Source organism: Lagenorhynchus albirostris, chromosome 19, assembly GCF_949774975.1.
Source record: "Lagenorhynchus albirostris chromosome 19, mLagAlb1.1, whole genome shotgun sequence".
Taxonomy (NCBI): Eukaryota; Metazoa; Chordata; class Mammalia; order Artiodactyla; family Delphinidae; genus Lagenorhynchus; species Lagenorhynchus albirostris.
In genome coordinates, this window is record NC_083113.1 from 15,156,556 (window position 1) to 15,181,145 (window position 24,590).

Consider the following 24,590-nt stretch of genomic DNA (forward strand, 5'->3'; position numbering starts at 1 on the left):
TGCAATGATGGTTAAACGAGACATGTGTGAGTAGGACCCTCAGCCCACGTTAAAGGGGGCCTGGGACTGTTATGACTGCCACCCAAACCTGCAGACCAAAGCCCAAAGCCCCTGGAAAAGCTTTCACCCCACTCACCGCCCACTCTGACCAATCCCCTGGCAAGTTCTGTCCAGCTGTGAGCTTCTCTCCAGCACCAATGAGACCATTCAGGTCTGGCACCACACCCCTCTGCTCATTCCACCACCCTCATCACCTCACTTCCACCCCCACCTCTGCCATCTATGCTCCTCACAGCAGCCAGAGGGAATGAGAGACATGACGCTCAGAATCAAACCCAAATTCTCCACCAGGCTGTCATCCCTGTCCATCCTCCAACCCCATCCTCCTGCGCTCCAGCCATGTTGTGTCCTCTGCTGTTCCCTGCCGCGCCAAACTCACTCCCACCTCTTCATTCGCTGCTCCTTCTGTCAGGAAGGCTCTTCCCCCAGGTCGTTCACAAGGCTGCCACCTTTGTACCATCCCAGACTCAGCTGACATACCACTACCCCGGCAAAGCTCTCCCCCAAGCACCCCAGCTATCCAGCCTCCCACAGCCCCCCTCCACCTTCCACCAGGTGTGTCCTCTCACATTCTGCTTCAGTGACTTCAGAGCACTATTCATCCCCACCCGAAAGTACAATATCGGATCAATTTGTTTACTACTTTACCATCTGTGTCCTTCAACGCGAACATAAACTCCAAGAGTATGGACCTTCGCGGGCTCTGACCCCAGCACTTGGAACACGTGAAGCTCAATAAATATTTGCCAAATGAACAAGTCACTGACTGAATGAACGAAGGAATTCTGCATCCTTCCACATCAAATCTTCTCTCCCCACCCAGAGGGAATAAATGTGTTGTAATCTCCAGAAGGAAAGAAAATCCTCAGGTATATAGTGTGTAACTGATCCCAAGGCACCCAAATGATTTCAAGCGTGTTGCGCTCTTAAGAATTTATGACCCAGACAACAGTGGCTGGAGTCAGAGCTCACCCTGGCCAGGCTACTAGAAGGACTGGTCTTTCCAAAGGAGCACAGCCCTTTACTGTTCTTTTGTCTAGGGACGCAGTTTCAGACCAGAATAAATTCAAACGCTCGAACACCTCTTGCCCCAAGCATAAAGGTTTATACCTTGGCACAGAGCAGGAACTCTCCAGAGGCTGTAGGTTTGAAAATACATGGCCAAGAAAGAGAGGGGGGAAAAAATGAAAATGTCAACAGTCTAGAGCCGACTCTCCCTGGTTACGCTGACAAGCACATAGGGCTCCACCTGGTCAAAGGTAAGGCCAGAGGCAGCCATGCCTACACATTGAGATGACTATGACCATGGCTCATCCGTTTGTTCCCAAATCCAAGACGGACGTGGGCAGTAGCAGAAACCAGTAAATATCACAAACAAATGAACACAAAAACAAAGACAGAAGACTGGAATCAGTGAAGGAAAAATCGGCCGATTAGAAACCACCAGCCCAATTGTTCACTACTCATTTCTAATGTAAACAAAAGTCAAAAGGGTCAGTACCCTCAGGATAACTGAATAATAGATGAGGGAGGTTTCTTTCTAGAGGAATATTCCAGCTAATAAATGAAGAGGAGGTTTGCAATTTTTGCAAACCCCAAGTGAAAGCATGGGTCTAGGCAATGGTCATTTACAGTTAACTCTACAGAACATCACAGAAAGAGAAAACAGGCTTTACATACCATAATGGATATACACACACCAGCAACACACACACGTGTGTGTGTGTGTGTGTGTGTACATCTCAAATATGAATCTGATCTGGTCTCGGAATCCACTACCCATTCATAGGAAACACAGGGACGGAAGAACTCGTTAAAATACCACCACAGGTATACAATCAGCCAGACACAGATGTACAAAATCTACAAGACAAATGACATGGCTTCTCTCAACAAATAAACTATAAAAGAAAAAAAAAAAGGGAGGGAGGGGGAACCTGTAGACTAAACAACACATAATAGGCATGTGAACCAAATCCAACAGTGAAACTTGTTGGGTCTTGGTTGGAACAAATCAATTCTAAAAAGATATTTATGGGACTTCCCTGGTGGTGCAGTGGCTATGAATCTACCTGCCAATGCAGGGGACACGGGTTCTATCCCTGGCCCGGGAAGATCCCACGTGCCGTGGAGCAACTAAGCCCGTGCATCACAACTACTGAGCCCGCACACCACAACTACTGAGCTCACGCACCACAACTACTGAAGCCGCATGCTGCAACTACTGAAGCCCATGCACCCAGAGCCCATGCTCCACAACAAGAGAAGCCACCACGATGAGAATCCCGCACACAACAAACAGTAGCCCTGCTCGCCCCAACTATAAAAAGCCTGCACACAGCAACGAAGACCCAATGCAGCCAAAAATAATAAATTTAAAAAAAAAAGGTGGGTGCATCATCTAGAGGTACTATCCTGGTATCTGGCAACTCCTTTAAGAGCCATTTTTAGGGAACATTTCAGAACTAGTAAAGTTGTTTGCCTAATCCAGTATTTAGTCTCCCCCTTTTTTATTTTTTTTGCGGTACGCGGGCCTCTCACTGTTGTGGCCTCTCCCGTTGCGGAGCACAGGCTCCGGACACGCAGGCTCAGTGGCCACGGCTCACGGGCCCAGCCGCTCCGCGGCATGTGGGATCTTCCCGCACCGGGGCACGAACCCGTGTCCCCTGCATCGGCAGGCGGATTCTCAACCACTGCGCAACCAGGGAAGCCCTAGTCTCCCCTTTTAACTTAGTAATATTGTCTGATTTTTAACTAAGAACAAGGCCATGTGAAACACATTTCCCAGATTCCCTTATAACTATATATGGTACTGTGACTAAGTTCTGGGCAAGAGTCTGTAAGCAGAATTATTGTGTGCAACTTCCATTAAGTAGGGGTGCCCATCTTCATCCCTTCTTTCTTGCTTGCTGAGATACAATGGCTGGAGCTTGAGCAGCCATCTTGAACCATGAGGTGACAGCACAAGGACGGTAGAGCAAAAAGGGAGAAGGAACCTGAGTCCCTGATTAGAGTGCAGCCCTGGCCTCCTTATCACTGGGCTCCTTTATGTGAGAGAGAAATAAATAAATAATTCTATTATATACAGTTGAACCTAATCCTGATACACCTGGAATTACAAAGCTATGTTACAGTGGGTGGAACAAGTATAGTCATATATCTATACAAATGTATAAAAATGCCCATAATTTGAGAACCGTTCCAGAGAGAGTCACTGTGAGCTGGAGTACACAAAGAGGTATCATGGAGTTGGGGAGAGAGAGAACAAGCAGAGACAACCAAGGAAACGGGGACATGAGAATCATAAAACTTTTATTAGGTTAAATAGGCTGCAGCCCCAGGATGAGTAACCAGACTATATAAAGAACACTTACAAACCAATAAGAAAAAGAAAAAGAAGCAAAAAGCATGAACAGCCTATATCCAAAAGAAGAAACATAAATGAAAAGACTGCCTTACTAGTCTTCAGAAGAATACAAATTAAAACCACAATGAGATTTCATTTCATATCCATCAGACTGACAAAAATAAAAAAAGCTTTTACAAAACCAAGTGTAACAGGATACAGAACAACAGGAACTCTTATACATCCTCGGAGGGAATGTTTAGAGAACAGTTTGATGATATTTGGCAAAGTTAAAGATGTTCATATCCTACACCCACCAATCTTGTGCCTAGTACATACCTCAAAGAAATTCTTGTCCGTGCACATCAGGAAATGTGTGTAACAACATTCACAGTAGCCCATGAATAGCAAAAAAATCTGGAAACTATTGAAATATGCATTGTCATGGAAATGACTTAAACAAAGATGTGGTATATTCAGCCAGTGGAATATTACATAGCAGTAAAAAATGAAATACCACTATACCAAATGGTCTGGATCAATCACAGTATTAACTGAAAAATGCAAGTCCCAGAAGACTACAATATCATTTGTAAACGTTCAAAAATAATTATTTTAAGACAAAGAATGATAAAAAATTCAAGATGGTGGTCACCCCTGGGAGAGCAGACTGGGGATTGAATGGGAAATACCACAGTATAAGTTATTGGTAGGTAATGTTCTAGTTCTTGGGCAGGTAGTAGGTTAAAGGCTATTCATTGTAATAGACATTTTTGTACAGACTAAAAACACCATTGTACCATGCACCAAGGATTATGATTAATCTGATTCTGTGTGTCCAAAGGCCGTCTTTAAAAAACGGAATGCATTTACAAAGAGGTGAGAAGAACATACACCAGGTTACTGACAGATAAGACCAATGAGGCAGGAAGCAGGAGTGAGGGATGGAGTACTAAATGGTTTCTATCTCATGTTTTGTTCTGCTGTCACTTACATATTCTTTCAAGAAGAATCATTTCTCGTAATAAACAAATGAAAGCAGTAGAGCGCAGTGGTTCAGTACACACTCTTGAGCCTGACCACCAGAGACTGCATGTCGACTCTACTACTCCTTAGCCGTATGGCAGGTTATTTAATTTCTCTGTACCTCTGTTTCTGCTTCTGAAAAGGGGGTGATGATAACAGTGCCTACTTCACTGGGCCATTAGATTAAATGAGTTGGTTCATAGTTCCTCTTCACAAATTAAACCCTTAATGAGATTGGCTATTGTTACGATATTTAGTCAACTCCAAACATCTACATGGGAGACAAGAGCTAAGCAAGTATCTGGTCCAGACCAGCAAATGATCCTGGTCAGTTTTAGCCCCAAATGTGTCCACTTCTCCGATCCTTGTAGCCTCTGTAAGAAGCCCAGTGCCTCGCCCATTCCAGGTACTTACTAAACGGTTGATAAATGAATGCACGCTGCCTCAGTTTACCCATCATGTCTTTGGCTGTCTGAACACACCACTCCTAGATGCCTACCCAGCATGTCCTTTCTCCCCGCTGCTTCCTTAACTGCCCCTCTGTCAGGGGTGGTAATAAGCACAGCTTAAAACTTGCATTTCCGAGACTTCCTTTTGGCAAGGGATAGTCTTGTCACAAAGTTCTAGCCAAAGAGATGGAAGCAAAAGTCTGCTAAGGATTTCAGGGAAGGCTTTGGTTTCCTGACAGAGGTGCTATCTCTTTTCCTCAGAACTTTGCTTCTTTCTGCCTGTAGTAGGATGTGGGGCTGGAGATGGGCGCCGCCTTCTTATCCCTACTAGGCTAAGGGCAGCAATGCAGATAAACAGGAGCCTGGGGCACTGGAGATGCTAAACTGCAACACCACCTGGTCCTGATGACCTCTGCACTTCTCCTTATGTGAGAAAACAAAGGCTGTGCTGGTCTCCAAAGAGGGGCCCCAATAGGCCCCACCTTCCAGAATTCAAGTCTTGCGTCTTCCTTCCCACGCTGAATCTGGGCTGATGCTGGACCTACACCTTAAGAAGGTATAGGAAGCCCTGGGCTGCCACGTTCTAAATCCAGCTACTGGCTGGCGAGACCATGTGGAAGGAGAGGTTCTGAGACTAGAGAGAGGGGTCCAGCCATCTCCAAGGTGCCATGTGAGTAAAACCATCTTGAGCATATTCCAGCCCATCCATCTTCTGACTCTAGCCACACGAGAGACCCCAATCAAAACCAGCAGAAGAGGGACTTCCCCAGTGGTCCAGTGGCTAAGACTCCACACTCCCAATGCAGGGGGTCCAGGTTCGATCACCTGGTCGGGGAACTGGATCCCGCATGCATGCCGCAACTAAGAGAGTCCGCATGCCGCAAGTGAAAAGCCTGCACGCCTCAACTAAAGATCCCACATGCCGCAACTGAGACCCGGGGCAGCCAAATAAATAAATAAACACTGAAAAAAAAAAAAACCCAGCAGAAGACCCATCGAGCCTCAGTCAATCAGAGATTCATGAGAAATAATAAACTGCTGTCATTTTAAGGCATTAAGTTTGGGGTTGCTTGTTAGACAGCAGCAGAGAACTGAAACAGACCTCTAAGTGGGTACGCCACTGCACAAGTTCCAGGAAGCCAAATATATTTCTTAACTAAAGTACCACCTAAAAAAGAAACTTGCCAATAGATCACAAACTCCTCTCGTGCGTTTTGATTTCCAACAAAGATTGTTAATAGGAAAAAACTTGAAGTTTTCTCTCTCTTATTTGGCAATAAGTACTCATTAAGCACAACTAATCTATATTAAGCATGAGGAATCTATTAATCACTTTTGTAATTAAAAAGCATTTAAAGTTGATGGTTCAGGGACTTCCCTGGTGGCGCAGTGGATAAGACTCCGCACTCCCAGCGCAGGGGGTCCGGGTTCGATCCCTGGTCAGGGAACTAGATCCCACATGCATGCCGTGACTAAGAGTTCACGTGCCACAACTAAGGAGCCCGCATGCCGCAACTAAGGAGCCCACGTGCTGCAAATAAGGAGCTGGCAAGCCACAACTAAGGAGCCCTGGAGCTGCAACTAAGTAGCCCACGTGCTACAACTAAGGAGCTGGCGAGCCGCAACTAAGGAGCCCGCCTGCCACAAATAAGACCCCATGCAACCAAATAAATAAAATAAAATAATAAAGTACGTGGTTCAACATTGTGCTGGACCTGGTGAGAACCCTCAGAAAATACATCTCCTATCTGGGCAAGAGGCCTCATTATACTAATGCTACTTCCTATTCATTCTCAAAGGCTTAGAGCTTAACAAAGTGGCTAAGCAGGCTGGATGTCTGCAATCTAATTTTTAAAAGCTATCAATAAAAATAATAATTTGGAGGGAAAAAAACAACTAGAAACAAAGGGAATGCACATTAGTAACAGCCAGGTCAAAGAAATTATAGTACACCCACACCTCCATGTGTTACACAGCCCTTAAAAAGAGCAAATTCGAGTATTACCCTGAGAACCTGGAGGCATTTCCACACAGTACTGCCATGTAAGAAAAGCAAAATGTGGGAAATTGACAGCAATATTATCCCTTATAGGATAATATTTCCCCCATAGGATTATATAACCATGGAAAATTATGTGGAAAGACACATACAGTACCTGATTGTTCCCATGGGTGAAGGATTGTGGGAGGATGCTTGACATGGGGGTGGGGTAGAGAGGAGCCCACAAAAAAGGGACTGGAAAAAATTTTAAAGGGCTTGAAACCAATTCATAAAAATAATTATTATCCCCATTTAGTGAGTGCTCAATGCACTAGACGCACTGCTAACTAGGTCACCCCATCTCACTTTTAACTTCTCATTTAAGGCGGGTACTATTAATTATTCCCATTTTCCAGATAAGGAAACCGAGGTTTAGTGCTATGTGCTATGCCTAGAGCTCGGGCAGTGCTGGGACTTGAACATTATGTGCAAGAGGGTCCCCGACACAACTCCAAAACCACTGCACTTGGAGCTCAAAGGACACAGTCAAGATGTTGTAGGCGCTGCTCCTCTGACACTCTGCACATTCTTCTAGCAGCAGCAGGCACTGAGGTGTGCTGATGTGCGTGAAGGCAGCACACACCTCAGTCCCTCAGTACCTCAGCTGTTGGGAGAAACCCGAGAGGGCTGCTGAGCTCGCTCCGTGGAGCTTTGGGAAGCCCTGCCCAAGATATTTTTACAGAATCGATTGCTGACACCGGGAGGAAACAGATGAGGAGGTGTCAGCTATTACACAGACTCTTGGAGGTTCACCATTTAGTTAAAACCTGTTCAGCCCCAGAGCAAGAATTATTGCCTTTTAAAGCAGGGGAGACCGATAAACTCTGCCTGGACAGTTAATTCTTATTTCCAAGGCATTCCCTGACCCCCACTACTGCAGGAACACCCAAGAGGGCCTGATGATAAAGCCGGCTTTCCATATACACTGTGTGTGTGTGTGTGTGTGTGTGTGTGTGTGTGTGTGTGTGTGTGTGTGTGTGTGTGTGTGTGTGTGTGTGTGTGTGTGTGTGTGTGTGGTGTCTTTGATAAAGCCTTCCTCACCTGAACTAACCTGCACACATCCTCTGCACTCACTAGGGCCAAGGCCGTCTGTTCCATGCCACATGCACCCATGCCACTGCCAGGGCCCAGGCTGCACAGACGGGAGGGGCTGAGAGACGGGAAGTCAGAGGGCCGGACACTGCAGGGAGGCCAGAGGACCGCTGGGTGACCAAGGTGGGGTGTGTGTGCACACTACCGCCCCACCCTCAGTTGCAGATCTGAGGATGTGTTGACTTTCTCCTCAAAACCCAGATAGGAACAGCCACCTTTGCTCGGACACCATCATAAATTCACTCATAAAACAGTTTATCCCACACCTACCACATGCCAGGAACTGTTCTACAAGGAGAGACAGAACCTGTGCTTTCCTGGAGCCTACAGTGGGGGAGGAGGGGATAATAAACATATCAAGTGGTCATGCCATGAAGAAAACTAAAGCAGAGTAAAGGGCCAGAGTGTGATGGAGAAGGTGCTGTTTAACGAGAAGAGAGGCCTCACTGAGAAGGTGACATTTGAGCAGAGACCCGAAGCGGGTGGGAGCTTTGGGGATACCAAGGAAGTGTTCCAGGCAGAGGGAACAGCCAGGGCAAAGGCCCTCAGGCAGGAACAGCAGGAGGCCAGTGTAGCTGGAGTACAGCCAGCAGCAGTTGAGAAGTCAGAGACAAGGTCAGACAGGGAATTTGGGGGGCTGGGGGCGGGAATAGCTGACACTGTGCACCACTCTGTGCCCAGGCTGTGAGCACTTTACATAGCTGATTCATTGGAAAGGTGAGTGGGTACTGCTACTTCTCACTTCATCGGATGAGGAAACTGAGAGGGAAAGGAACTCTCCTGAGACCACACAGCTCATCTGTACCAGGCTGGGATGCCCCACTGGTACATAAGTCTGCATCCCCTAGGAGCTCAACATTCACGATGCCTTCTCCAGGGAGAAATGTCCCCCATTTCCTTCTCACTCCCTCAACGCTCCATCCACCCTTTCTTCACAGTTAGCAGCAGACAGGTAAACATTTCATGGGAGAGAAGGGAAAAAGAAAACCAAAAAACCACGGGTCTAATTCCCGAAAGGAGAAAACACACTATTAACTTCCTCTCCTCTACAAGTCACTACCAAACTTAACAAACACCACTCACCTGAAAGATGTCCCGAGCACAGCCTGGATCACAAAGTAGGCAGGTGACTATGAGGGGAGCTCCAGGCTCTCGGCTCCAGTCCCGTCCAGGCCAAGGCCACCTGCCTGCGCTCAGCAGGCCGTCCCGCCCTCGCCCTCCCCGTTGGGTGGGTGGTGCCTCCCCCAAGCCCGCTCTGGGTGTCTGGAATGCGGAAGCGGGAACCTGCCGTGCCGGCTTCTAACAGCGACTTACTCAACAGCCGCGAGAACAACACGCCAGCCACCGGAGTTCCCCAAGAGATGGCTGGTCTCTGCGAACAGGCGAGTTCCCAAAGCGGGCTGTTTTGCCAAGGGTCCCTGTGCGGGCGGGAAATAAAAGGACTCCTTACTCATCAGGCACGTGGTCTGAGGAGCCTGAATGGGCTTAAGTGAAAGCTCAAGGTAACAAAGGCGGCTGGTCGGTTACCTTGGATCCAGGAATGGGCCACCTGTTCGCTGACGGAGCCGGGGCTGGATCGGCGCCCACGGCATCCCCTGCCCTGGGCTTGCCCGCTTCATTCACAGCCGCACAAACCAAAGATGGGCTCCTTTCCCCGTGCAGATGGGGGAGCTAGCTCGCAGGGGCAGCGTCGCTTAAGGATTAAGCACTGCTGTTGGACTCCTCCAGCCAGCTTGGGAAGCACAACGGAACGGTTCTACCTAAAATAACAGCCCCCAGAACCCCAACCCCCTCCCCGCACCCTGCCACCCACGCTCACTCTGCACAAACACTGTTCTGAGCACCTCACGTGAATTACCTCCCCCAACCCTCACAGCCACCCTCTAAGTCAGCACTATTAGCATTCCTATTTTACATAAGAGAAAGTTCAAGAACAGAGAAGTCACAGGCTAAAGGTCACCCAGCAAGAAAGTGGTGGGGCAGAGGGTTAAGCCAAGCAGAGCAACTCTGGGTTTCCAGTTGTTAACCGCTGCACTACATCTCCTCTCAAGAGGAAAGACAGGTCCCCCCAACTGGGCCTCAGTTTCCTCATCCGTAAAATGGGGTGAGCGTGGGGTATCAGTGAGAGCTTAGAGTGAGCGCTTAGCCCTAACGCACAAAAATGCTCAATAAATACCAGCTGCAGTTATCACATGCTGCCCTCAGATTCAATCAGGTTCGGCTTTTATCTTCAAAACGGGGTAATTACAGTCACGGAGTTTAAATTCTGGGCAGCTGAAGGGAATGAAAAAAAAAAACAAAAAACCGACCCTTACTGCCCTTCCTTTCGTCCACAGAAAAAATATACAAAACATCTACTCTGAGTCCTGCACTAGGACACAGTGATAAACAAAAACCACATAAACCCTGCCCTCAGGGGGCTAACAATTCCCTGTGAGTAAACGGGCACAAAATATTGAAAGAACAACAGATACAGCACGTGTACTGAGTGGTCACTGTGGGCCCGGCGCTGCAGTGCTCTAAATGCTTTACGTGCCTGAATGCACTGAACTCTCTCAACAACCTAGGAGGACAGTACCATTACCACCTTAAAGATATGGAAACTGAGGCACTGCAAGGCTAGTGGCTTGCCCAAGGTCACATGGGAGCCTGAGATGGAACCAGGACTTACGCCCAAGTAGTCTGGCTCCACAACCTGCGCTTCATTCCTCAGTCCCTCAGCAGTCCTACAGGGCAACGGCTTTACACTGGGTCCATAAGCAGTAGCAACAGGCACCCACAGGAAATGTCAGTCTGCAAAATGAACGGTCACTTTCACGTGTTGTTGGGAGGAGAGGGTGGGATTATTAAATTATAACTGTTCAATTAATGTCACATTTAATATGTTAATAGCAGGGGCCACATTCTTTTTTAATTCCAAGAAAAAAATTTTTTTTGCCATTTTTAAAATTTTTATTTTACTTTTTTATACAGCAGGTTCTTATTAGTTATCTATTTTATACATATTAGTGTATATATGTCAATCTCAATCTCCCAATTCATCCCACCACCACCACCACCCCTGCCACTTTTCCCCCTTAGTATCCATACGTTTGTTCTCTACATCTGTGTCTCTATTTCTGCCTTGCAAACTGGTTCATCTGTACCATTTTTCTAGATTCCACATATATGCGTTAATATACAATATTTGTTTTTCTCTTTCTGACTTCACTTTGTATGAGAGTCTCTAGGCCCATCCATGTCTCTACAAATGACCCAATTTCGTTCCTTTTTATGGCTGACTAATATTCCATTGTATATATGTACCACATCTTCTTTATCCATTTGTCTGTCGATGGGCATTTAGGTTGCTTCCATGACCTGGCTATTGTAAACAGTGCTGCAATGAACATTGAGGTAGATGTGTCTTTTTGAATTATGGTTTTCTCTGGGTATATGCCCAGAGGGGCCACATTCTTTTTTTTTTTTTTTTTTTTTTTTTTGTGGTACGCAGACCTCTCACTGTCGTGGCCTCTCCCGTTGGGGAGCACAGGCTCCGGACGCACAGGCTCAGAGGCCATGGCTCACGGGCCCAGCCGCTCCATGGCATGTGGGATCTTCCTGGACCGGGGCACAAACCCGTGTCTCTTGCATCGGCAGGCGGACTCTCAACCGCTGCGCCACCAGGGAAGCCCTATATACACATTCTTGAAGGTAGAAATGATTAGAGAACAAAAAGCTATGTCCTGAATCAGGTAATTACAAAATGAAGTTGGTAAGGACAATGGCACAAAAACATATAGGTACTATGCTTCCACTTTGTTTCCCTAACTTCTGTAGCAGATCCAATTGTTTGCCTACCCAATATCCATACCCCTCTCCCAGTCTTTTCCTAAATAGTACTCCAATTTTATTCCTGTAGCAGCACTCTTCCCGGCAGTCCTGTGCTTCAGGTGAGGATGGTTTTAGCCCCAGCGGGGACAGTAAATCCTGATTGGCCCTCGCCTGTGATTTGCCCAAGCATGGTCATGTGTCACAATGCTCGCCAATGAGATATGAGGGGAATCTGGGAGGCGGGGCGTCTTTGAAAGGTTTCCATGCTCCTAAGAGAGACACAGTGAGAGATGCCCTCTTTCTGCTGCTGGATATAGCCTTGTCAGGGTGTGATGACCGGAGCTGTGACAGTCATCCTGTGGCCACGAGGACATCCTGAGGACACAGAAGACACGCCAAGGATGGTAGAGAGGGCTGGGCTTCTTACAGGCATTGTGGAACTGCTTAATTATTCTACCCTGGTGCTGCCTATCTATGGGCTTGTTACAGATCGTAAACTCCTGATTTCAGGCCAGTTTCACTTGGGCTTCCTAATTATAGTAGATCAGTTCTCAAAATGTGCTCCCAGGCCCAGGAGCACCAGTATCACCGGGGGACTTGTTAGAAATGCAAATTCTCAAGCCAGACCTACTGAATCAGAGACACTGGGTGGGGCCCGGCAATGTGTTTTAACAAGCCCTCCAGGGGACTCCGGAGCCTGCTCAGGATTGAGTAGCACAAAGTGATAAAATGTTGAGAGTGTGGCCTCTGGAGTCAGGTTCCTGGGATCCAAATCCTGTCACCACCACTGTCTAGCTGTTGGGCAAGTTATTTAAATTTAGTTGCCTCATCTGCAAAAGGGGAATAATAAACATACTTACAGCGTTGTTGGGAGGCTTAAATGAGTCACTTTGTGGGACGCGCCGAGCACAGTGCTTAGCATACAGCAGACACTGTATAAATGACCTATTTGCTGCTGCTGTTGTTACTATTAACTATCGTTTGCAGCCAAAGGCATACCAACTGACACAACTTTCTCAATAACTCAATCAACCCTGCAATATGGCCCATCTCAGAGAAAAGACAAGGCTGCGCTAGATGCAAACCCGACACCTCTCTGCCCTCGTGCCCTCCCACTCTATCCTCCTCCACTCTGCTCTTAGCCACTGTCTCAGGGCCTTTGCACTGGCTGCTCCCTCTGCCCAGAAACCTCCACTGCTCACACTGCCTCACCTTTAGGCATGAACTCAAGCCACCTCCCAGGGAGGCCATCCCTGGCCACCCTGTCTAAAATTTAAACACCCTCCACCCTAATACCTCACATCCCCTTTCTTAATTTTTTCTGCTTAGCATTTATTACCATCTAACACAGTATACATCTTGTTTATCTCTCTACTGTCTGAATTCCCCACTTGAATGAGAGCCCCGGAAGGGGAGAAGCCATGTCTGCCTTGCTCACTGCTATAAACCTAGTACCTAGAAGAGCATTCAGCTGGGTGAATACCTGTTGAATGAGTAAGTTTAAAAGTCAGGGACTTCCCTGCTAGTCCAGTGGTCAAGAATCCGCTTTCCAATGCAGGGGACACAGGTTCGATCCCTGGTCGGGGAACTAAGATCCCACATGCCACGGGGCAACTAAGCCCACGCGCCGCAACTACTGAGCCCGGCGCTCTAGAGCCCACGCACCGCAGCGAAGAGCCTGCACACCACGACAAAGACCCAGCGCAGCCAAAATAACATAAAAATAAATAAATAAATAAATAAAAACTCAGAATTGGTGTCAGTGTTTGGGGTTTGCCACCCTCAGATCTAACATGTGCTAGGTCTATACTGGGAAACCCGGAAAAAGCAAGCTGCCTAAACTGGTGACAGTGATACTAATGTTCTCTCCATGCTGGACGCACCTCAGAGCCTGTGAAGGAAAAGTAAAGGCAGAACTGATGAAGGTGCTGGAGGTAGATGCTTGAGGGAGCCGGAGGGTCTGCAGGACTCTGCCTGCCTTCCTCCCCGCGTGGTATAAAGAGCTAAGCATCAGAACAAATGCCGCCAGCCTCGGGCAGGATCAGTGCCGAGCTCCTGTTCACATCAACCATTGCTACCCATCTAGCAAGCAAACCTCGAGCAGAAACCCCCAAATGAGGGTGCCCTCTTTTCCTGCCACTTTCACACAAGGATTTCTGCCCCGCACTGACTTGCTGTTCAGTTAGAGACCCCAAAAGAACAAATGCAACAGGAGTCTCTGCTTGATGTGAAGTGGGGCGGAGTGAACGTTTGTTGTCAAGGAGTTTTATCTGCTGTCTTGATGAGAAATATCATCAGGTCCGCAGCACCGGCACATGCTGCATCTTGCAGCTTTGTCAAAAGTCAAAAGTCAGAACTGAAAGGGGGTACTTTCCCTGCCTCCCGCTGCAGGGCTGGAGGCAAACCAAATGCTGGATACTGGTTCCATGTGGGGCCCTGACAAAGACACATCAGAGGAAGGATCTGTGCACGGCTGTCCTGAGGGGAGGATGGGAGGAGGATCTGAGGCCTCCTGCTGGAACACGTCTTTGGAAAAAATGTGGGAGGCGCCCCACGGTCAGGTGCTGGAGGGAACCAGATCTCAGGGAAGAGGGACTTCTGCAAATTGACTCAGAGAACCAGCACCCTCGTGGTCAGTGCTCAGAGCAGCTGGGGAAGCGTGTGGCCTCTGCAGGCTCACTGATGCCCTCGCTGTGGCCGGATGCTGCTTTACCAAAGAGGTTTCCAAAGCTCTGAGCCAAGTATTGACTCGTATGATGAAAAGAAAAAACAAAATTCCTTTTTATTATATAAGCAAACTGGGCAGAGGCAGGGAATTCCTCCATACTACACTCAAGCTTGAAACACACAAACGCTGAGTGAAATTTGTTATACTTGCTTCTAACTTTTCATGGTGAGATGTTTCAAGCACACAAAGGTGAAAAGAAGAGTATAATAAACCTCCTCCATCCAGCTTCAACAGAATCACCTCATGGCCAATCTTTCTTTATCTCTTTACTCGTCCATACACTTGGCCCCCTCCACTCCCTGCCCATCCATATTATTTTGAAGCAAATCTCAGATGTCTTTAACAGTTCATAGGTATTTCAGAATATAAGTCTTGGCTTCCCTGGTGGCGCAGTGGTTAAGAATCCGCCTGCCAATGCAGGGGACACGGGCTCGAGCCCTGGTCTGGGAAGATCCCACATGCTGCAGAGCAGCTAAGCCTGTGCACCACAACTACTGAGCCTGCACTCTAGAGCCCGCGAGCCACAACTACTGAGCCTGTGTGCCACAACTACCAAAGCCCGTGCACCTAGAGCTCGTGCTCCACAACAAGAGAAGCCACCGCAATGAGAAGCCCGTGCGCCACAACAAAGACGCAACACAGCCAAAAATAAAATATGTAAACTTATAAAAAAAAGAATATAAGTCTGAAAGATAAGGACTTTTTCTTAAGCAGAACCACAGTATCATTATCACACCTAAAAAATTAACAAGAATTCCTTAATAATGTCAAATATCCAGTGCATTTTTGTTATTTAAAAGGGTGACTTCCCTGGTAGTCCAGGGGTTAAGACTCTGCGCTTCCAAGGCAGCGGGGTGCAGGTTCAATCCCTGGTCAGGGAACTAAGACCCCACATGTCACACAACACGGCCAAAAAAAAATAAAAAAATAAAGAAAGGGGAAGTGCAGGTTCCAAAATCACAGAAAAACCCCACAACCAGAGTGATGGTCAAGCCTCCAGGCCCAAAGGGGCCTGAGACTTGCTGCGGGGCTACCTGGACCAGGAGATCAGAGACCACACGTGGAATAGAGAGGCTGACTAGTTAGTCAGTGTGGTCTTGCTTGACCACCCCATTCGGTTGTCTGTCGTCCACGGAGAGACCGCAGAATGAGCGTTTAAGAGCCTGGACTCGGCTTGGATTTGAATTCTGACTTTGACACTCACCAGCTTTGTGATTTGCACTTCTCAAGATCTGAGTTTCTTTACGTAGGAAATGTGAATAATAAGAGTACCTACACCATGGAGTAGTTTTGAGGATTAAGTGAGCTATTACATGAAAAGCACTCAGAGCAGTGCCTTGTACACAGTAAGAGCTCAATGAATGCTGGGTCGTATTAATAATTCAGCCAACAGACACTCAGTGAGCATCTTTTACATGCCAGGCACTGTCCAGCAGTAGGAGATAAGGGTGGTTACGAGGTTAAAGCTCTCATGAATTACCACCTGGAAACAGGGGCTGGCACGAGGTCAACCACCTGAGGACATGAACAGACTCAGAATCTCCAGCACCTGCCTTGTCTGAGTAGGAGAAACAAGCACTCCTTGCTCCTGAGATGGGGAGCCCTGAACCAAGAGAGTAATTAAAGGTCTAGAACAATGACTCCCATAGATGAAAGAGTCCCCTTCCTGCTATCCCCCAACCCAGCAATGCCTCTGGATCACAGCAAGGGCAAGATTCACACACTGGGTAAACTCTGCTATCGCTGAGCTCACAGGAAAAGGCCACACAGCTCCCACAGGAGGCAGACAAAAGAGAAGAGAGGCTTCACACCCAAATAAGCTGCTTGCTCAGAATGGGCTTTCAGTAGGCTGCGTCCTTTTCTCGTTTCCTTCACTCACCCTGCCCACCGTCCTCAGTGCCCAAAGACCCTTCTCCTTCCTGGGAAGCAAAGACCTGTTCCCAGGAAACCTCGAGCTCATCGTAAGGAGGGGATCAGCCAGTCACTCAGGTCTAAACCAGCACTCCAGCACCAATATAAAACTCGAGGATCGACGCTGACAAGCTCTGGGAATGCATTTTGTGTGATGAGTCCTTCCTATGGTTTTTGTGGCTCAAAGCTCAGACCCCATCCCTCAAACCCTCAAACAAACACGAACACAACATATACAACAGAGACTGAAGAGATTTAAGAGTACACACCTGAGTTCAAATTCTGCCTCCATCACTTCCTAACCGTGAGCAAGTGGCCTCTCGTTGCCAGACCTCAGCTTCTTCATCTGTAGAGCAGGGATGATTAGAGTCCCTGCCACCTCACAACACAGGTCACACACGCCAAGCACACTGCCAGGCCCAGAAGGGGCCTTTGATGATGACAGCTGTGAGTTTAGCTACCCCTGCCTATGATAAATATGCTTTTCATCATTCATCTGCCCTTATTCACCAAGATAAAACAGGGGTGGCATCTTTGACCTATCACCTAGGGTATGAGTCTCATACCCTAGGTCCACACTGTCCAATACCTGTGGCTACTGAGCACTTGAGATGTGGCCGGCACAAATGGAGATGCTGAAGGTATAAAATACACATTGTATTTTGAAGACTTAATGTGAAAAAAAAAGAATGTAAAGTATCTCAATAATTTTTATACTGACTACGTGTTGAAATGATGGGTTTTTTTGTTTTTTGGCCACACCACACAGATCTTAGTTCCCTGACCAGGTATCGAACCCATGACCTCTGCACTGGAAGCACAGTCTTAACCACTGGACCACCAGGGAAGTCCAAAATGATACTATTTTGGATTAAATAAAATACATTATTAAAATCAATTTCCTGTTTCTTTTTACTCTTTTAAATGTGATTCCCCATAAAATCTTAAATTATGTATATGGCTCACATTGGTGGCTCGCATTATATTTCTAATGGACAGTACTGGTGCAGACCCTTGAGAACCAGAGTCTTCTTATTTGACTTCATACTGTCAGTGTCTAGCATGGTGCCCGGCACATAGGCTGGGTAGAAAAAAATGTTTCACAGATGGCTGGATGAAAGATGCTCTCCATACTTTTCCTGGTCTTAAAAGCAACCACTGCCATCCTCACATCTAACCAGGCCTGCCCTTCATTCAAAATACTGCACAGCCCTTAAGGTCAAAGCTACACCAAATCAAAATGGACATAGTCATGGTGGCTGGAACAGGGTCCCAGAGCCCCTGCAGGGCCAGGCATCACCACCTTAATTACTGGACTGTATTTTAATACTTTAACAGTCCATAAGGCTGGTCTGGTGCTTAGAAACACTCTTTCCTTGGCTGGCCCAAGTCCTCTTGCAAAGCTCACCCAAATGGGACACCGCCTTGTTCATGCTCCTTCGACACCACACCTCATTTCTTGCTAACTTGCGTCTGGTGTGGCAGCCACGCAGTCAACCTTGTTTTATTTGAGGACAGGCTCTGCTCAAGGGCCTTCAGTTTTGAAACAACCAATTAAACATCCCAACAGAAACTGACCCCATCGTGTCTCACTGTCAGTGGAAACGATGCCACATCCCCAGACCACTCCTGCTGCCACATGAATGAGGTACTAAATATAGTCCACAGTGCTGTGCATGTCAAACGACATGGAAGGGAAATGCTGCATCCACTTCTTAAACTTGCCTCAGCCTGCTAAGGAGGGCCTGGGAAGAGGAGTTTGGCATATGGGGAAGAGCCTGGACCCTGGAGTCAGCTTCCTCGTCTGTAAAGTGAGTTATCTATCCCGGACTCTTGTGAGGATTAACTGAGGAAAAGTGTGAAATGCTTAGAAGAACACCAAGTACAGAGTAAAGTACTAGGAAATGTTAGCTGCTATTATCATCATCATTATTATTTTACAAAAATTAAAGTAGTGTGAACTCAAACAATGGGAATTCACTCTTCTCCAGCCACGATACTGTTTTTGTAGCAAACTCATTCTCACATCTGAGCCTTTGCACTTGCTGTTCCCTCTGCCTGGAAATGGTCTTTCCACCCAGCTCCTGGCACAGCTGGTGCCTCTTCTCACGTGACTCCCCTTCAGAAAGGCCTGGGAGGCCTTCCCGGGCCACACAAGCTAAAGTAACCATCCCTGGGACTTCCCTGGTGGTCCAGTGGTAAAGGATCTGCCTTCCAATGCAGGGGTCTCGGGTTCGATCCCTGGTCGGGGAACTAAGATCCCACATGCTGTGGGGCAACTAAGCCTGCGCACTGCAACTACTGAGCTCACGTGCCTCAACTAGGGAGTCTATGTGCCGCAACGAAGAGCCCGCGTGCTGCAACGAAGACCGGATGCAGCCATAAAAATAAGTAAATAAAATATAAACATTAAAAAAATTTGAAGAGGAAAGCATACTTCATTAAAAAAAAAATCCCTTCCCCACCGCCAGTCTGCCCCAACCCCTCTCTCCATACCCCCCACCCTGTTATTTTCTCCATCTGAAATTAAAACCACCTGAAGTTTCCTTGTTTATTGTGTGTCCCCTCAGCTAGAATGTAAACCCTAGGAGAGCAAGGATCTTGTCTGTCTTGTTCACTATCCAGAGTTTATGCTTTTAGCCACTACACTACACTGACTATGTACCAGAATGCTTACTGGATGTGTGTTTGTGAATGTAAAAGAAATCCCAGAAACAACTTAAATGTCCAGCAATAGGGAGACGGTGGTGTGGAGCATGGTCTGTCCACACTGAAGAATGCATGTCTAGCTGTTAAAAAGAATGAGTCAGGGACTTCCCTGGCGGTCCAGTGGCTTAGACGCCACACTCCCAATGCAGGCGGCCCGGGTTTGATCCCTGGTTGGGGAACTAGATCCCACATGCTGCAACTAAGAGTTCTCATGTCGCAACTAAAAGATTCCGCACGCCGCAACTAAAGATCCTGCATGCTGCAACTAAGACCCGGTGCAGCCAAATAAATAAATAGTATTTTTTAAAAAAAAAAAAAAAGTGATTCAGATCTGTATGTAATGACTTGAAGAGATAGGCCCTATCAAATATTTAAAAAATCAATACAAATATGTGTGTCTTGATCTCTCCTTTTTTGGGGAGTGGTGAGGGAGAAGGAAGAAAACAGTCAATATTTGCATACATATATCCATATAAGTATAGAAAGAGGTAAGTGAGAGCATCTACCCGAATTTCCAAGGGCAGAGAATCTACTTTGTTCTCTCAGACATCTCCAAAACCTGACACTGGATACTCAGTAAATACTCACTGTCTGAATAAATGGTTGTCTTCGGGGGATGGGATTTTGGAGTGGAGGGTGGCACCTATCGTCTTCCTTACGTATCTCTGTATTGACATGTTACTATGAGCATGTATATCTCCGCATAACTTTTGAAAAGCCAAATTCAACCAATTCACACACACACACAAATTAAAGCCATGACCAGAGCAGTTCTAAGAAACAGCAGTGTCAGTCTTAAAGAAAACACAAATGCACAAACTGGTCCAATAGCATCTGATCTTAACGGCTAAAACCAAACCCTTTACTTTAGAGGAAATGACTGTTCAATTCTTTTATTAAAACATACATTTAATTTAGATTTGGGGAATTAAACACATAACAAGGTTAAGCTGTTATCATAACCTGTGTCATTTTTTTACACCAAAGTTTGAAATATAACCGCAAAATACCTTTTACAGGGAAAAAAAGGCACCAATCACTGCACATTCTAAATTCCATTTTTGATTTACCGCCTAACAACTGCAATGTCTGAAAAACAGGCTCATGTTTAACTCTGACCATTCCACACAGACTGCTAAAAAACCCACATGCTGTTGTCACTAACAATTAAGACCAAGATTTTTTTTAAGCCATTGCTTTATTTCCTCAGATTTAAAAAAGCACTTAGGGGGAATTCCCTGGCAGTCCAGGTTAGGACTCGGTGCTTTCACTGCCCAGGCCCTGGTTCAATCCCTGGTTGGGGAACTATGATCCTGGCAAGCCCTGTGGTGCGGCCATAAATGATTAATTAATTAACTTAATAAATAAATAAACAATAAAAAAGCACTTAGGCAAATTTAGTGGTCAGCACAAATTTGAGACCACCGGTTCCCATCTCCAAGTGAAATTACAATGAAAGATCTGACAACAGACTCACCCTAAACGGAGAGCTAATGAATTTCCCTGCCCAGCCTCTTCCCTGGTATGTATGCTACCTCCCAAAATGCTCAGGATGGCCCTTCCCACAGAGGATATTCTAAGCCGCTGACACGGTGTAACTTTTCAGAAAGAAATTTAGCGACTCAGCCAAGCTTTGCCAGGCTAAAACTGTAGAAATGGGCCCCCTGAAAGCCAGGGCTTTACTCCCGACTTGTGGCCATTGCAATCTGGCCAAGTCCATAGTGCCTTCTCGGCACCCTATGAATACAATGTTTCACATACATCAATCCTTGGTGACTTGAAAGAAACAACTCAACGTTGTTGGAAAAGTCCATATTCAGTGGCCAAGGGAGAATTTCAGTGCCCACAAGATGGGATGATCAAGAAGGGCCAATGAAATGGTTGCTATGAAATAAGACAGCTCCATCCTTCTTGCCAATCAATTAGACCCGGGAAGCCTGGGGGAGAAGAGCAACTCCCAAGTTTCTGGCTTGGCCCATTTGCCAAGATGGTGACTACTGGGTCTGAGAGGAAAAAGGAGTTTAGGTTGAACATTTTGAGTTCATGGTACCCAAGGGGACAGTCACCAGAGGACATCAAGGAGCACAGGCTCCACATCTGGAACTGGAGCTGAGGGTGCTAACAGGGCTTTGAGACAGAGTCAAGTGCTGGCAGCAGTGGTACAGTACAAAAAGCCCTAGAGTGAATGTGTTGGCTTGCGGGGAGGAGTGTGTGAGAGCTGAGCAGGGGGCTGCTGAGAGCAAGTCAGTACCATTTCTTCTCAGGCCCTTATACTGCAGTATGTTCCACAATTTAACCTCTGGTGAATAAAAATTGGGGCGGTGGGGGGGGGGAGACATTAACCTTGTCCCTGCTCTGCCCTGTAAATACAAACGTAAGCAGCAAAGACCTATCAAGAAAAACAAGACATGTTTATTAAGTGCTTACTATGCACCTGGCCCTGTGCTGAACACTAAATATGAATTATCTCCTAGGATCATCAAAACAACCCTAGCACAAATGTCCTATCACTACCATTTCACAGATGGGACATTGAGGCTGGGAGGGAACATGTGGGGTAGCTCAGAGCTGTCATGTCACATCCCACCATAGTCAGGCAGTCTCTGGGCCAGATGGAGAACATTGAAGAAGAACAATTATAATATATAAGAGCTGCTACTTAGTGAGAGATGGCTCTGGACTAGGAATACAATCTCAGCAAATCCTTACAACCCTCTGAGGCTGATATTGTTACCCCATTTTACATAGATGGAACCTGAGGCTGCAGGAGAAGTCAACCAGACCAGTTCTGAGTCTGGCCCACTGGAAGACCAACACTACAGCCAGAGCCCCACCCTCAGGGGGTCTCTGAGAAACTGGGAAAACGCTGAATAAATGGTACCATTTATTAAATGCTGACTATGTGCCAGCTGCTGCTCTAAGCACTTCACAAATGGTATTCTCACTGCATCCTCAAAACCACTCTACGAGGTGGCTGCTATTAAAATCCCATTTTATAGACAGAGAAACGAAGGCACAGAGCAGTGAAGTCTGTCGCTCAAGGTCACACAGCTAGTAAATGTTAGAACCTAACGGTTGAACTTGGCTCTGCCTCCCAAACCAAAGCTCTTAACAAAATAATTTCAGTTAACAGCAGTCACCCTGCATTGAAGGCTAACTATGGACTCGGCTCACCCTCAACTTACCACAATCGGTGGATAATACCTTCACACCATTTCTCGGGAGCTAACAATAATGCAAACACGTAATAAGTGCCTTCTATGTGCCAAATGCTTTATTCACCAGATTTCAACATTTCAACAGAATTCCCAACAAAAGACAGACACTATTCTTCCCCGGTTAGACTGAAAGGGGAAACTGAGGTTCGGCGCGGTTTCCCTATATCGCACCTCCAGAGTGGCAGAGCCAGGACCCGAACTCACTGCTACCCGACTCCCATGCCACGCTCTTCGGCAACAGCGCCAGGTAGCTCGTCTGGAAAGTTGAAGCATGCGGGCAAGAGACCGGCCAGGTCCAGAGGGCTAGAGTCCCGCCGCCGCCGCCGCCGCCCCCAACAACCGGTCCCCACACCCGGCCGTCCGCCCAGTCGCCCGCCCGCGCTGACCCTCGGGGTCCGAGGGGACACCGATTCCCCACCACCCTTGCGCGAGGCCGACCCTGCACCCAGAGCCACATACCTGGGCGTCCCAGCTGCCCGCGCAGCGGGCCCCACGACCACGGTATCCAGATCCGCGCCGCTTGCTGGAGACGCCGCCAGCTCCTGTGGCCCGAGTGACTTCCAGGCTGCCCACTTCCAAGCCGCTTCGCGCGACGCCTCCTGGGAACTGTAGTTTCGCCCTAAGCGGCAGCAAGCTGAAAAAGGCCTGGTGCCCAGGTGCTGCCGGGAGCTGTAGGCGCGGGGCCGCGCTGCCTTCTGGGAATTGTAGTCCACCTGTCGCCTCAGTGCCTCTGGAGTCTCCAGAGTACTTCCGCAGCCCCGAGGGGCGTGAGGGATAGAGGCGTGTCTTCTGCAGACTCCAGCCCGTTGACCGCGCTCCTCGCTCGGCGAGGGCGGTTTTTCCCTTTTTCCAAGCCCTGTCCGCCTCCTCCCTTCCTTCAGTGGACCCTCTTCCTCCCTCTCCGCAAAGCGCGAGATACTTACCCCGAGGGCGCGAGCCTCGGGAGAGGCGGGAATAGCGGAGCAGCGCGCTAGACCCCCAACCGAGGGGAGCCTTGGAGAAGGGCGTCTATGCGCGCTCGCGCACGCGCGCTCGCCGGCCAACTCCGGCCTAAATTGCCGCGGGCCCCCACGGGGAGGACTTTTTTTTTTTTCCTTTCGAACGCGCGCGCGCGCGCGCGCGGGGCCTCGCGCTGGGCTTTTTCCTGCCGGGCGCGCGCCAGTGCGCACGCGCGCTCACTCCCCTCGCCTCGGTCAGTCCACCGGGCGCGGGGCTGGGGAGCTAACCGTCCTGTTGGCAGTCTTCTCGCTGCATCCCCAAGGTTGCTCGTCAGGCCCTCCTATTCTAGGTCTGATCCTTCACGTAGCTTCTGAGTGCCGCCACACACGCCGTGCCCTCCCTAGTCGGGAATGCAGTCGTCGCAGGTAACAGGCGCGGACCCGGTCTTGAAGAGGCGGACACGCCCTTCTTCCCTCCGGCGCGGAGAGCTGGGACGACCGAATGTGTTGGGATTCGTGTCTGGTCGCCTCTCCCCGTAGTAGGCGGCTCCGGAACTCTGCCTTCGACGGGAGTCTCATGACCATCACCCAGGGGGTTGCCCTGGAGGCCCGGTTACCTACCATTCATTCGTTTATAGCACATTCTTAGGGTAACCAGTGTTTGTTGAGTACTTACGGCCTGGAAAATTTTGTTCAAATTTAGTCCACCTGCTGGCATAATCAAGGATCCGACTCTTTTTTTCAAAAAATGAATGTTGCCACTCCTACTCCACTAGGGGTTACCGAGGGAACTGGCTAGAATTGCAAGGTTCTCTGGTCAAGAAAACCCAGTCAATACCCTTCGCACCTCATCTTCCTTCCAAGAAGATGCTCAGTAAGACTTGAGCTGGGAAGCATATATTTCTTCTTCCTGAGAGAGGGCAGAGGGTCATTCATTTGCTCATTCATTCAACAAAAATGTATTAAGCACCTACTTCATGCCAGGTTGGGTGATAATGAGGACACGGGAGAAATCAAGATAAATTGGGTTCCTACTCTCAAGGAGTGAAATCCACACCACCACCAGACGGTGATAATTTAAAGCAGTACTATCTAATAGAAATATAATGCAAGCCAAATATGCAATTTTAAAATTTACATTAAAAAGAAACAGGTGAAATTAATTTTAATAATTTATTTAAGCCAGTATACCTAAAATAAGTTATGCTTAATGAATAAAAGATTTACATTGCTTCAGTTTTAAAATTTAAGTTAATTAA

The 24,590-nt window shown here is 47.6% G+C and overlaps 1 protein-coding gene across 13 annotated transcripts in view; it reads right to left on the bottom strand.

The window, feature by feature from the left end:
- The window catches only part of SIPA1L3 (signal induced proliferation associated 1 like 3), a 237,685-nt gene extending 213,983 nt beyond the window's left edge, over nucleotides 1-23,702 (bottom strand). For 4 of the 13 annotated variants that reach the window (XM_060132601.1, XM_060132600.1, XM_060132598.1 and 1 more), the window contains exon 1: nucleotides 22,853-23,700. The gene's annotated coding sequence lies outside the window, so the exon portion shown is untranslated. Of the gene's footprint in view, nucleotides 1-9,097; nucleotides 9,112-16,735; nucleotides 16,813-22,852 lie in introns of those variants that run through there. The other 9 variants (XR_009537315.1, XM_060132602.1, XM_060132603.1 and 6 more) reach the window with 6 other exon arrangements.
- Nucleotides 23,703-24,590: the final 888 nt, after the last annotated feature.